At 44.1% G+C, this 12,882-nt stretch overlaps 1 long non-coding RNA gene across 1 annotated transcript; it reads left to right on the top strand.

Annotated features, from left to right (window-relative positions):
• Positions 1 to 2,079: 2,079 nt before the first annotated feature.
• LOC131814888 (uncharacterized) lies at positions 2,080 to 6,163 on the top strand. Its single transcript, XR_009347488.1, has 3 exons — positions 2,080 to 2,591; positions 4,152 to 4,713; positions 5,248 to 6,163. It is a non-coding gene; the product is annotated as an uncharacterized LOC131814888 (long non-coding RNA).
• The last annotated feature ends 6,719 nt before the right edge of the window (positions 6,164 to 12,882 follow it).

Genomic DNA, 12,882 nt, shown 5'->3' with positions numbered 1-12,882 from the left:
AATTGCATATACTTCTAACTGTATTCTGTAATGATCTATTTGAAACAATCAAATTTAGTAGCGGTTTATCATAGGCTTTTGATCTGAATGTTTATATTTTGGAATTATGAGTCCCCACATATTTTGCTATATTTCCGTTTATTCTTTATCAATGATCTGCAATAAAAAACAAATCATACCACATTGAGATCATCTAATATTTGACGATCACAATGATGAATTTCCAAATAATGAAGAATTGAACAGAATAACAATGGTTATATTCATTTAGGCATCAGCATTCCTGAAACCACTAGACTGGTTACATACCAATGAACAGTTGACCCACGTTGGTTGCAAATATGGCTGAAATTAACCAGACTACAAATATTTACTCTAATTACAAATAATTACTCTAATTACTACAAATGCTAACTGATCGGTGAACTGATCTACTGTTATTCATTGGTTAACCTGCAAACGGCCTGTGCATTTGGACACACACAGCATGTTATAATTTCGATTTAAACTCCCACAATGTATACGTATGCTATGGAAAAGTGCCAGGTATGTGCATGTGCGTGTGTGTGCATGTGCGTGGAAACTTGATGTTGTTCATCGGCAGTACTCTAATAAAATTAATACCAAAGATTTCTTGTTAACAGTTGAAGGACACCCTAGTGATGACACAAAGACACTGAGACATCCATACATGAAAAGAAGCTTGAGAATTAGTGAAGATAGTCTTATATAATGTCAAGACTATAGGCACCTGTGCTCATGGACCAGACTTAGCATCACTAAAAGTGGACGACGACGATACTGTATGCTCCAGGATGCAACAGGAAGTAGTGACCCAGCACCAACGATGAAGCCTTCCTGCCCAGGGCTTGACCTTGAACCTGATCAAGCCCACAGCACCAAACACCCATGTACAGGAAACACGGGGATAGAGAGCCAAGTTAAATGTCTTTCTAGGAAAGTAACTAATCAAATTCAGAGTGTAGTACATCCTGAGAACAAATAGCCTGGTTTATCCAACTATGAAGGAAATGAAAAGGGAGGGATTAAAATAAACATAAGAGACATAATCAGGACTCTGGGACCTCCTTCGAACAAGCTAACAGTATAAACACACCTCTGAGCTAAGCAGGGGACGAGTGAAAGGGTATCAGGAGAAATATTGTTATTTTTGGTCACTGGGTTTCCAAAAGTCGCCCTTGTCTCTTAGGGATGAATAATAGCAAAGTATTTCTGGGTGAAATGACAATCTGAATTTGCTTGAAAATACTCCAGGAAAAGGAGGGGGAAAGTGTGAGCAGCTGCCAGGGAGGAAGAAGAAACAAAATTGGCAAAAATAGTAATAATCGTTAAGTCTAGGACACCTGAGAGTTCGTTATCCTATTTTACCTACTTATTTTGTAAGTTTTAAATTTTCTTATACTAAAATGTATTTCAAGCATGAGTAAATGTATCTAAATTTCAATTAGTTGTTTATTCGTGTATCACAATGAGAGTTATCAGCATAATAGTTTGGGGGAATCGACCACAGCTTAAATCTGGTAGGTTCTATAGGACGAGTCACCAACAATAACCCACTAACATCCATACGGACTACTCCGGTTTCCAAAAGAAAAAAAACAAACACCCCACCTGATTCTTAACTGTCTCTCCTACCCTCCTTCCCCACTTCCAACAGACTAACAAGAATGGGTCACTTCACAGTGGGCTGCTGCTTCTCGACAATCAATCAAGCACAGCCTTCTGCAGCGGGCCTGGGGTGGGGAAGCTCTGTCTTCCCCCGATCAAGGCTGGTGCCCCACTAGGGGTGGGAGTGGACACTCATGCCCCCAGGGAGGAGCTGGGGCTGGCATGTACTTAGGGACCCTTAGGACAATGCAGGGAAGGTAGAAGGAGATCCCGTCTGAATATAACACTGCCTCAGTGCCTGAAATTAACATGTAAATTTCCCTTGGATTTTTGTTCAGGTTTCTAAGTGGCTTTGTCTTAAATGGATATGCTTGGGTTTTGTTTATCACCTCTCTAACAGAAATCTAGGCAAAAACGGCCTCCCGGGTTGCCATGGGCAGAGAGAAGAAGCTGCCCCGGGGATGGTGGAGCAGCACACCAGGGAGCAGCTCTTTGAAGGGTAGAATGAAAGCACATCCCCATGTCTTGGAGCTAAGAGAAGGAAAAAGATATTTACATAAGATGAGACGCCAATACATCGGAAAGTTCAACGTGCTTAGAAATAGACAGTGGCTAGGACAATGATGAAGGAACCACATTGCTGCAACAGATTGCGTCTTTCATGTCTGATTTTCATTTAATTCCTGAAGAAGGCAGAGGCTCAGTGGAATGACTCACCCACACCCTCTTCCTTCAGGAACACGCCTGCCGACCCGACGGACGCCAGAACCTGGAACTGCCCCTATGTGTTCCCCTCCTGAACTGATCGTTTTTCATACGGCGTTTTTTGACTAGAAGCCAAGTTCATCCGAGGCTCAGCCACGAAGCAGGGTTTCAAACCAGGTGAGGAGGTAAAAGATGGACTTTTCCAGCCTGTTCGGCCCGTGATTCATCCGTCATCGTCTCTGTGCCCGGAGAGAACAGTAAGCACTCTTACCCCTTCCTCCCTTCGTTGCTCTCCGTCACCAAAGTGCAGTTAACAAATTAAGGTATTCTATCTGTTTGAAGCAGAAACATCTTTTTGTCATCTCAGTCAAGAAATGAACTAATGTTAAGGGATTGAATTAAAGTTTGGAATAATAAGCATAGTGTAGTTGGGTTCAACATGAGGTTAGAACCAAGTAGAGAGAATGGAGAAATTGAAATCAAATATGCTTAAATGACTCTCAACAGCTGTGGGGTATTTTTTTTTTTTTAATTAGGTAACAATATGCAAGGGTCATCTGGAAACAAAGACAGTATGTTTTTCATGGTCAAGAACTTGATATCTAGTTTGAAATAATTCACTCTTACTGTAGCTGTTTCCCGAAAGTCTCGAAACCCAAAACATTCATGGTGTTGCATTGACGACGATGAGATGATGATTTATTATGTTGGTTTTAATTCAGTATAAACTGGAAAACCTGAAGAATGTTGGGTTTACTTGAGGACACGGAGTACATAACATCCAACTCCTCTTTTGCACCTGATTGCCCTGGCGGGGAGGAAGTTGGCTAACAGGTATGTGTTGAGTTTGAGGCTTTAAGGAGGACTGAGACCTGGCTCACTTTGTTTCTTTCTAATGGAAGATATGTCATTAATACAGAGGGTGATTAGTGATTTTTAAAAATTCCGAATATTGGTATTACTTAGACCTCTCTGTTTGTTTCCTCATCGGGAATGTATGGAGCACCAAGTATGTTCAAAAGAATATTCATATAAATTTAGGATCCACTATCTAATTCTTTGTTAGGTTGTTATTATTTCATAATTAAATAAGACTTTTTGGCTTTTCCATAATATGAAAAAGCTTTTGTTACAACAAAAATATAAGAAGACGACGTGATATTTCTAGCCACTGACAAACAAGTTGCTTTGTTCTCTCAACTTTTCATCTGGTATTAAATGTCATTGCCCAGAAGATTATATTATATTGTATTTTTAATTCAAGCCCAAATTATAGCATTTTAAATGAAATTAGAGCCAAGTCCCATTGGTATTTGAAAGTGGCAATTCATGATTTCTCCATATTATGTATTCCAGCTTTTTTTTTTTTTTTTTCTGTTTTCCCAACCTGTTCTGTAGACCGGTTTCCAATTCCGTACCATGTCTTCAAGCGTGATTCTACAGGAAATTTCCTATAACTGGGGAACGGTCCCTACATTTCAGAAACACACAGCAGCTAATTTGATGACAAACTTCGGCTTAAATCCAAAGTGTACTCGTAGCTCCCAAAGTCTGACCTTTGTTTCTCACAAAACTCCTGTGAAGAAATTCCATTCATGAATTTTCCCTCTGTCGGAACAAAAATATCTAATTGCCTCTTCTATGAAATCTGTATTTATCAATTATGGCTTTCTCGGGGAAATTCTAATTTGCAAAAATGCTCTATATTCCAAGCTTTAACAGTTGGAGGTAGATGTCCTTAAGGATGGAGGGGGAAAAAAAAGTTCTTTTTTAAATGGCACATTTACTAATTATAAAATGCTCTTATCTCTTTGCAGCCAAAGCCAAAATGAACATGTGCCTTGTACTAAGAAATCCCAGGATTGTCACAACTTGTGCCAGCTGCTGAGGTTACGACACCTGTGCCAGCATTGCCAGCTCTGCCCACTGTCATCTGTTCCAACTGTTCCATCTGCACTGTTTGTACCAATTCTCCCATTTCTGCATCTGTACCTTCTGCAGAAACGTTTCCAACAATGCCAGCTGTGTCATTGGTGCCAAATATGCCAGATGTTCTATTTGTCCACCCTGGGCCAAATCAATGCAGTTTTGTGCTCATTAGTTTTAGCTGGTAGATTCTATTTTACAATTTTTTGAGATGTATTTAGATTGAATCCAGGCAAAAATCCCCATTGCAACACTTTGACGTCTCCCTACCCATCTTTTTGGCCACCCCAACTTTCTTGAACAGCGTGAAGTTGGTCCATGTCATCTTGACCGGATGAAAGCCGTGCTCTCCCACCAACGCAGCGCTAATTGTGGTAGGCTGTTGCCTGCAACGTGAAACTCTATCGAAGAAAACATTGCAGAAGCCCCCAAACACAACAATAAATTGGCAAGGTAATTAAAAAAGAGTAACTTTGTTCTGATAAACAAATGGGAAATGCTCAACAATCAATATGTCGAGCCGATTAGAGTAATCTATGGCATAATGTTCTATTAAGCTGCCTGTTTATTGGTCTTTTAATCGGCAAAGTCACACATGCGGGTTGATGAGGGCCACTCTCCTGTTTTCTGGGTTCTGCTCTGCAGAGTTTTAACCAAGGGTGCACGCGGGCTGTAGGGCCGTGCCGATGGCCCTGACCGCCTCCCGGTAGAACGAAGCAAGGTCAGGAGCTTTGCCCTCCGGCCAGAAGCCAGCTTTCTCCTCTCTCAAATGTCAATTCTACCCGTGCCAACACAAACCATTCTTGGGGTAAGAATGCGCTCTCATCTTTAAGGTTGAAAAAAAAAAAAGGTATTTTCATCCTCACAACTTCATTATTCGACACCACTGCAATGCAAAAAATATAGTGTTTTTCTCTTTTCTTTTCTCATTTGGGAAAGCTCTTTTTTTTTTTCTTTCTTCTTTTCTTTTTCCTTTTTCTTTTTTAGGAGCCCTAACACTGAATCTCCAAACATTAAACCAGATTCTTTCCTCTCCGATTGTTCTTGGAGATGGAGGATGAGCTCAGAGTCTGTCCTTTGAAAACCGATGCTCTTCCAGGAATGTGAGGTCCAGAGGACAGCATCTACCTCCTGTTTATCCAGCTTGGATCGCTTAACCACTGCTTCCCAATGACGAAAGTCGCAAGTATTCACTGGTCCTTCAAAGCATTAATAATAGAGTTCTTGATAGCAAATAAAATGGCTTGTGATCACGCCCAAAGATCTGTACTCGGTCTACACACGTGATGAGGTCCAGTGAGGAAATGTCTCAACAGCATTATGAGGTTTCAAAATCTACACAGAAGCACTGAGCTTCCACAGAGAACTATCAGATTACCATATGCAAATGACTTTGTTTAGGTTTTAGGCTAAAAATGCTGGTGACATCATTTCTTCCCAGACAAGGATGTGTATGCTGAGGCTCTAGTCTCACCAGTCCTAAGTAGGCCAATATTCCCATACAGCTCGAATATCCTCCGCTCAATCACACTTTTGCCTTCTAGGGTAAGTGATTGTTTCTCACTGTCCCAATTCCTTAGCTCCAACACCCAAAATTTAGTTTTTTCTGATCTTTTCAGCCCTTGCCTTTCCATAACTTTCTCTGAACATGGAGAGGAGACTAGATAAATATCGATTGCCTAAAATGGTAACCCTCTCTCAAACTATCCCCAGTTCCTGACATAAGGGATCGGTCTGAGTCTGCTGACCCAACTTCTAGAAATGCCACAGACTTTTAAAATTCTAATTCTCTACGTTCCAAGATGCCAAGAGGGAACATCCTTAATTAGGATTAAAATAGTGTGATGACTCGTCGGGAGTGCACCCTGTACCTTCTCAGAACATTTTAATTAATAAAACTTCTGCTCCCTGCTGACAAAGATGTTTCTGATGGTGTTCTTGCCCAACATATTTACCGCCTTCATGGATGTGAGTCATTTGAATAACTTGGAAGAATCCAGAAACTCCATGGTCTCACAGAATTGAGTGATACAAGTGTCAGGTGTGCATCCAGTGTGGAGAGTACTTTTCATCACCTGACATGGTGACCACAAGAACATTCAGATCTGCAGGTAAGGGATAGAAAACCACCCATATCAAGGTTCCAGTGATGGGGTGGCTCAAAATATCCAAATGACTTCGAAATTTGCTCTCACGACACTCAGCCTCCCTGTTAGTTGTTTCTCTGGAATGAGTAAGTCAACGTGGAGAATATACTGTCCACTGATCTCCTAGCCACTTGCAGTAAACAGGATACCTCAGTGCTCTTTAGTTTCTTGAATATTTTTCTACTACTTCCTCAATCTCACAGCCCACATTTTCAATTTTGGAAGACCAACAAATCTTAACAAGTAGTTGCCTCACTATTAAGTGCATTAGGATACTCCGATTCTTTAAAATTACAAGCATGACAGTAGCTACGGGATCGATATTTAGGAAAATGCTATACAAGATGACAAAAATGTCCCGAGGGGCCGTGACTCCACCAGTACTATTGCCATCATTTTTACCATTCGGTGACTTATTTTCAGGTAAATGACACTGCTTGACTCGTTAATGTTCCACCCCTTATATTCAGCCCCTAAATAGTCCCCAGACCGCAGGGTCAAAGTATGTCGATGAGCTGTCTGCATCTAGAAGTGAAATCTGTCGGGACGCCTGGGTGGCTCAGTTGGTTAAGCAGCTGCCTTCGGCTCAGGTCATGATCCCAGCGTCCTGGGATCGAGTCCCATATCGGGCTCCTTGCTCCGCAGGGAGCCTGCTTCTCCGTCTGACTCTGCCTTCCACTCTGTCTGCCTGTGCTCGCTCTCGCTCGCTCTGACAAATAAAATCTTTAAAAAAAAAAAAAAAAAAAAAAAAGAAGTGAAATCTGTCAAAATGTAGAAGAATTTGAGGAAGTCGGAAAAGAGGTTAAGAGAAGACAAAGTAGGGCAAGGATAGAAAATAATAAATCATTGCAGCAAATCAGTAAGAGGAACAGACAGAAGTGGGTTGCCTTGGTTAGAAACAAGAACAGAAACCATTAGTAGAGACTCACTAGTCCAATCAGAAAGCAGGTCCTCGGGGGTTAATGACACATCCAAGCTCACACCGCTTATTAATGGCAAATTCAAGTGTAGAACCAACCTATCCTCAGGTTCTTCCTCTGTAACATAAAGACCATAATAACAGTATGAAACGGGGGGAGTTGTGCAGGTTGAGTGTGTCAATGGACAGCAAGCACTGAGAACAGCATCTGACAGGTGGTAAACACTGTGGTTGGCTCTCACCACCATCATCATTAGGACACTTGAACCTGTGGGGGTTTTACTTTCCTCGGACCATACGAACTATATCTGGCAAATCGCAGCATCAGTTTAAAGTCATACTCTTACCCGCAGCAATAAATCATCTTATCGCCATGTTTGTAGGCGGGCCATCAAATTTGTATTATGAAAAAGGAAGTTGGAATAGGAGCCTGAACGTAAGCAACAACCCAACTGTTTTCGGTACCCTACCTGGCACACCATGAAGACAGTCAAGGTAGAGACTGCTGAGATGCCTGAGTTAATGGAATGAAGCAAAAGCAGGATCAATCTAGACCAACCAAGGCCCCAGCAGCAGTGGTATTTGGCTCCAGAAAGAAAGCACTCTCAGCCAGTGTCACACCCCCACGTTCTCATGCAGGTAGCCTCCAGTCACCTCTCTGAGGCTAACCACAGCTACGCGGGTCCTCGCCAAGCAAGAGAAACAATAAGACCACAGGGATTCCAGAAGAAAAACTCCATTCTAAATGGAATCGGTCAACCACGCTGGGAAATTAAGAGGCCAAGGCAGGAAGGAAATTGTAGTAGCTACATAATGAAACGAATCTCTCCTACTTGTAAGTAAGGTAATTTAGACTTCCAGTTTGACTCAGCCTCTGATTCTAGGCGTCAGTACTGGGTGGCCCATGAGAATCACCAGGGTGAGAGATGCTAGACCGATGGAATCAGAATTTCTCAGGAATGAAGACCACGAGCATGTGTTTTTAAGAGGCTCACCAGGCTATTCGGATGCATTGGGAGAGTTAAGAAACCACTTTGGAAGCCCAGTCGGTGCTCTTTCCTCTTCAGGAGAGTGGCCTCCTAACAGGGCATTTAATTACATTTGAATTAATTATTTAGAACTGCAGAACTCTGGGCTTTAAACACGAAATGGTATTTTGTGCAAAAGGTTTGGCTCCACCCGGGTTAACTTGTGCTTTTTTGGCTTCCGTCTTCAGAGTCATTTCTTGCCTCATCTCCATACACTCAAGTTGGGTGTGATCCTGAATCACAAAAACCAGAGATGAAACCTTCACTCGCGAGTTTGCTGCATATGCTCCCATAGGAGTTGGCCTCCGAGTTAACCTTGTTACAACTGGAGAGCCATCATAACAAGTGCTGGGACGCAGGCACGGGACGATGCCTAACCCCCTTCACCGTACCCGAAGTCTGAATCCACGGTGGGCTGGACATAGACTAGATGGCTTTTTTTCAAGCAAACATTTCAAATCGTGTGTAAAGCAGTTCACAGCACTGTTATGCATGGAAGCAGAGTTTCCCAACCTCTGACAATGGCACACTTGTGTGGCCCAGATGGCTCATGGGTGTGCCAACGCAGCGACCCCTTCATCCCAGGGGCAGCCAGAGCTTCTGGGCTAGTTGCCTTCAGGCATTAGCAGCCTTGCCCCATTGGCCATACACACATTACCACTTTCTGTACGTGCCATGACGTGAAGAATGTTATAGAATGGAACAGGACAAGTTGAGCCCTGGCGAGGCCCTCTTTAGACATCTAAACTCCATGGACTAGTGACATCAAGAAGAAAAAAAAAAAAAAGGAAGAATTGAGGTTGGGGTTGCCAAGTCTTTATTTTGGATGTTACTACAAAGCAACAGTTACCTGTAGCTACCATTTTGTAGAAGAAAGGGGATTGTGGAGCTGTTTGCTTCCCAAACCCTTCATCATAAAGTAGTTCACATCATGTGAGAGCATACTGTCCGGACGCCAAGTGCCGATAAAATATTTTATCAAGAGTACTGAATCTCTTTTTCTGCTTTTTATTTTGTAATAAATAAAAAAGCTGAAATACCATCACAATGAATACCCATCCCCTAAATTCTAGACGTTTGTTGACATTCTCTTCATCTCTAACTCTCCTTGCTATGGAACCATTTGAAAGGTATGACATCACGTCTCTTCACCCCCATACACTGTGTTCTGTGTCCCTAAGGAAAAAAAAAATCCTCCGAAACCACAGTAGTGTTGTCCCATGAAAGCTAACACGACTCCAATGTCACCTAATGAACAGCTCATATTAATAACATCATCATTTTTTCAAAAATCTCCGGCACAGATTTGTTTTTTTCCCATGTGAGATTTAATCCGATACCACATACATATTTGGTTGCTCTCTCTCTTCAGTATCTTTTGATCTAAGATAGTAGTACCCCATGTGCTTTTTTAAAGATCATTTGTTTTTCACGACTAACTCTTTTGAACAATCTGGGCAAGCTGTCTTGCTGCGTGTTCTACATTCTGGATTTGTCTGTTGACTTGTGCTTTGATTCAGGTAGAAATGGCATTTTCAACTCCTGAGTATATAGCAAAGACATAATCGAGACTTAGTGAGTACTGAACTTAATGGAGAGATTCTCTCCCCAGTTCTGATTTTCTTCCCTATGGAGTGTCAATAACTTCATCACAAAATGGCCCTCTCCCACAGGCCAGCATTAAGTACCCACTGTTCTATAGAACAAAAATGATTTCGAGGCACCTGGTGGCTCCATCAATTAAGGGCTCAGCTCTTGATTTCGGCTCAGGTCACAACCTCCAGGTCCTGGGATCGAGACCCACATCGGGCTCTGCCACACTCAGCGTGGAGTCTGCGTCTCCCTCTCCCTCGGCTCCTCCCCTTGCTTGTTCACGCTCTTTCTCTCCAACAAATAAATAAAACTTTTTAAAAAATGATTCCACCATAGACCATCTATCGACAAGCCACAGCACTGGAAAAAGATGCCGGGTATTCAGAAGACAGACCTAATCTCTGCCAAGGTTCAACTTACAGACTTGAGGGCAGTCACTCATTTCAGTAAATCAGTTAGGCTGACACAGCCTTAGCATACCCTGGAGATTGTCTAAGATCGAAGTAAAACGTCAGGCCATATTTTAGAAAGAGAATTTGGCCCCTGCTGAGTTGCCAGGAGCCCCCTGCTTACCGTGGTTCAAAGTGTCCATGGTACCCGGGAGGACGGGAGAAGCCTTGCTCATAGACGTGGCGAGAGGCCCCTGCCGCTCCATCGACCACCTGCTGGTTCCCGGACCTGCTGGGGCCCATGAGGTCCTAATGACCCGTATGTGCCCTACCGATCGTGGAGCTTTTCTGCAGGAGACAATAGAACAGAAGCTCACTCGAGCAGGAGCACAAGGTCGGTCACGGCGCCCTTCCACCCACGGGCTTCCTCAGTTGCTGATTCGGATCCTAGCGCGTGACCATGGGGTCCAGGCCGGGCACAGACTCCAGGTGGGAGCACAGTTTCCTCTCCGGGGTAGCGGGTCTCCAGATCCACCCACCAGCCTCTGCGGGTGCCAACTGGTCTCCGCCCCTGGGGAGAAGGACTGCGGCTCTCAGCGGGCAGTGAGAGGGGAGACCTTCACCCCATCCGGTGCTTTCCCAACAAGGCGAATTAGCAGCAGGCGAAGAAGGAAGGGCTGCTTCCCCGCTGACCCCAGCCCTCACCACTGTGCCCACCACCCAGCTGACGGGTTTGCACTGAGAGCACGACACAGGGCCGAGCACGCCCAAGTGTCCCAATGCCGATGCCCATTTACTTCACATAGACACGCGTGTGCTTCTGAAAAGGGATTCATTCGCCCGAGCCTTACAAAACCAGACACTTCTCACCCTGGCTCCTCCACTTCCAGCCAACGGCTCTGGCACCTGCTCTGGGCCATTCCTGACCACGCTGCTTCTCCTGGCCATGGCGGGATGAGGGGGACAGGAGGGCTGCTCCAACCAAGTTCAGCCAGAGGCAACAGAGACCACACTTTGTACATCCATGGCACTCCCTGGGGCATGCCAAGGTGGCTTTCCATTCATCTGGGCACCGTGTTCTCCTCTCCAGGTATCTCCAGGGAGGGGATGCTGAGAGAAGCGAGGAGGGGCTTCGGGACCTGGAGGTAATCCTCCACCTGGGGACAGAGGGAATATGTACATATGGACACACAGGGACACACAGGGTTGTGGGAGTCTCGCTGGAGGGAGGGGTTCCAGCTGCCCGCAGTCGGGGGGTCAGACTATGTGGGGAAGAGACCACAGAGCCTGCATGTTGGAGGCAGAGCAGAGGGCGTGTTTGTGTGTGTGTGTGTGTGAAGGGATGCAGGCAGTTGAGCAGTAGGATGGAGACGAGGACCGTGAAAGAGGGCAGGGTCGCAGGAAAGAATCAACTGACAGATTTCTAGCTCTGCCACGTATTCCAAGTGGTTCCATTCTCTACGAAGAAAACTTCTGAGAGACTAGGTTTGGGGTGGGACTGATGAGCCATTTCCTCATTTATCTGTCAAAAATACTTTTCACACCTGCTGTGTGCTGGGACCTGTGCTTGTTTGGGGCGTACTCGTTTTTGAGGTGCCGTTAAACGGTCCAGAGGAGATGTTGCTTTAACTGAGTTGAAGCATGAATCGAGCTCAGAAGAGCATGGAGGACAGAGATCGCCACGTGGAAACCATCCGTGTTCCGCTCTGGGCAAGTCCTACTTCTTCAAAGCCTCTCCTTTTGGCTGGATTCTTCCTGTGGACACGTTCTTCTCCAGTGGAGCTCTGCTATATTTATTTGGCATATTTAGGGATGTCTGGCTGCCCCCTTCCCCATGCTGGAAGAAATCCTGCATCTTTCCATTATGGGTGATTGGATTACGTCCTGAGTTCTAGAGGTTTCCTACTACCATGGCCGAAAGTCTCCAAGCCAGTAGTTGATTGCCAGTGAAAAACAAACCAAAAATAGAGTCCGGGTACAAGATTGAGACCTAAATAAATAAATAAATTAGGAATGTTTCAAACAAAAAAATCAAACTGTACAAAGGAGTTTCTCTTCTTTTCTCTTGCAATAAGATTGTCTACACTGCCATGTTATGGCCAGAATGTTCCTCTGTTTTAATAAAGGCTAATTTTGAAAACAAAACAAAGCAAAACAAAAACAATACAATACAATAAAGTGTGTTGGTAATCTAGACCGTGGACAAAACCATGGTTCAGGAGCTCATCTGTGGGACCAGGCACCACCAGCCCTGTTGTAATAGCTTATCCTAACTTCCTGCCTGGGAAAACTAGCAAACCACAAAGCACCCAACAGTAAAATTATATCAGATGTCACTCTCTCCTTGATAGAACTCGCCAGACCAACAGCCAAACCAAGGAGACACATTTGTAAAAGATACACCAGGCTACTTTTGTTGATGTCACTCAGTTGAACTCCCCTCCTTGGGTACCCCAAGGCGATCAGATCCCTGGTAATGGGATCTCCGAGGTCTTACCACCACAGCGACACAACCTGGGGAGACCAAGTTCGCACCTCTGGTAGCA

Source organism: Mustela lutreola, chromosome 14 (genome assembly GCF_030435805.1).
Source record: "Mustela lutreola isolate mMusLut2 chromosome 14, mMusLut2.pri, whole genome shotgun sequence".
In the NCBI taxonomy this organism is placed as follows: Eukaryota; Metazoa; Chordata; class Mammalia; order Carnivora; family Mustelidae; genus Mustela; species Mustela lutreola.
This window is presented reverse-complemented; position numbering and strand designations above follow the sequence as displayed.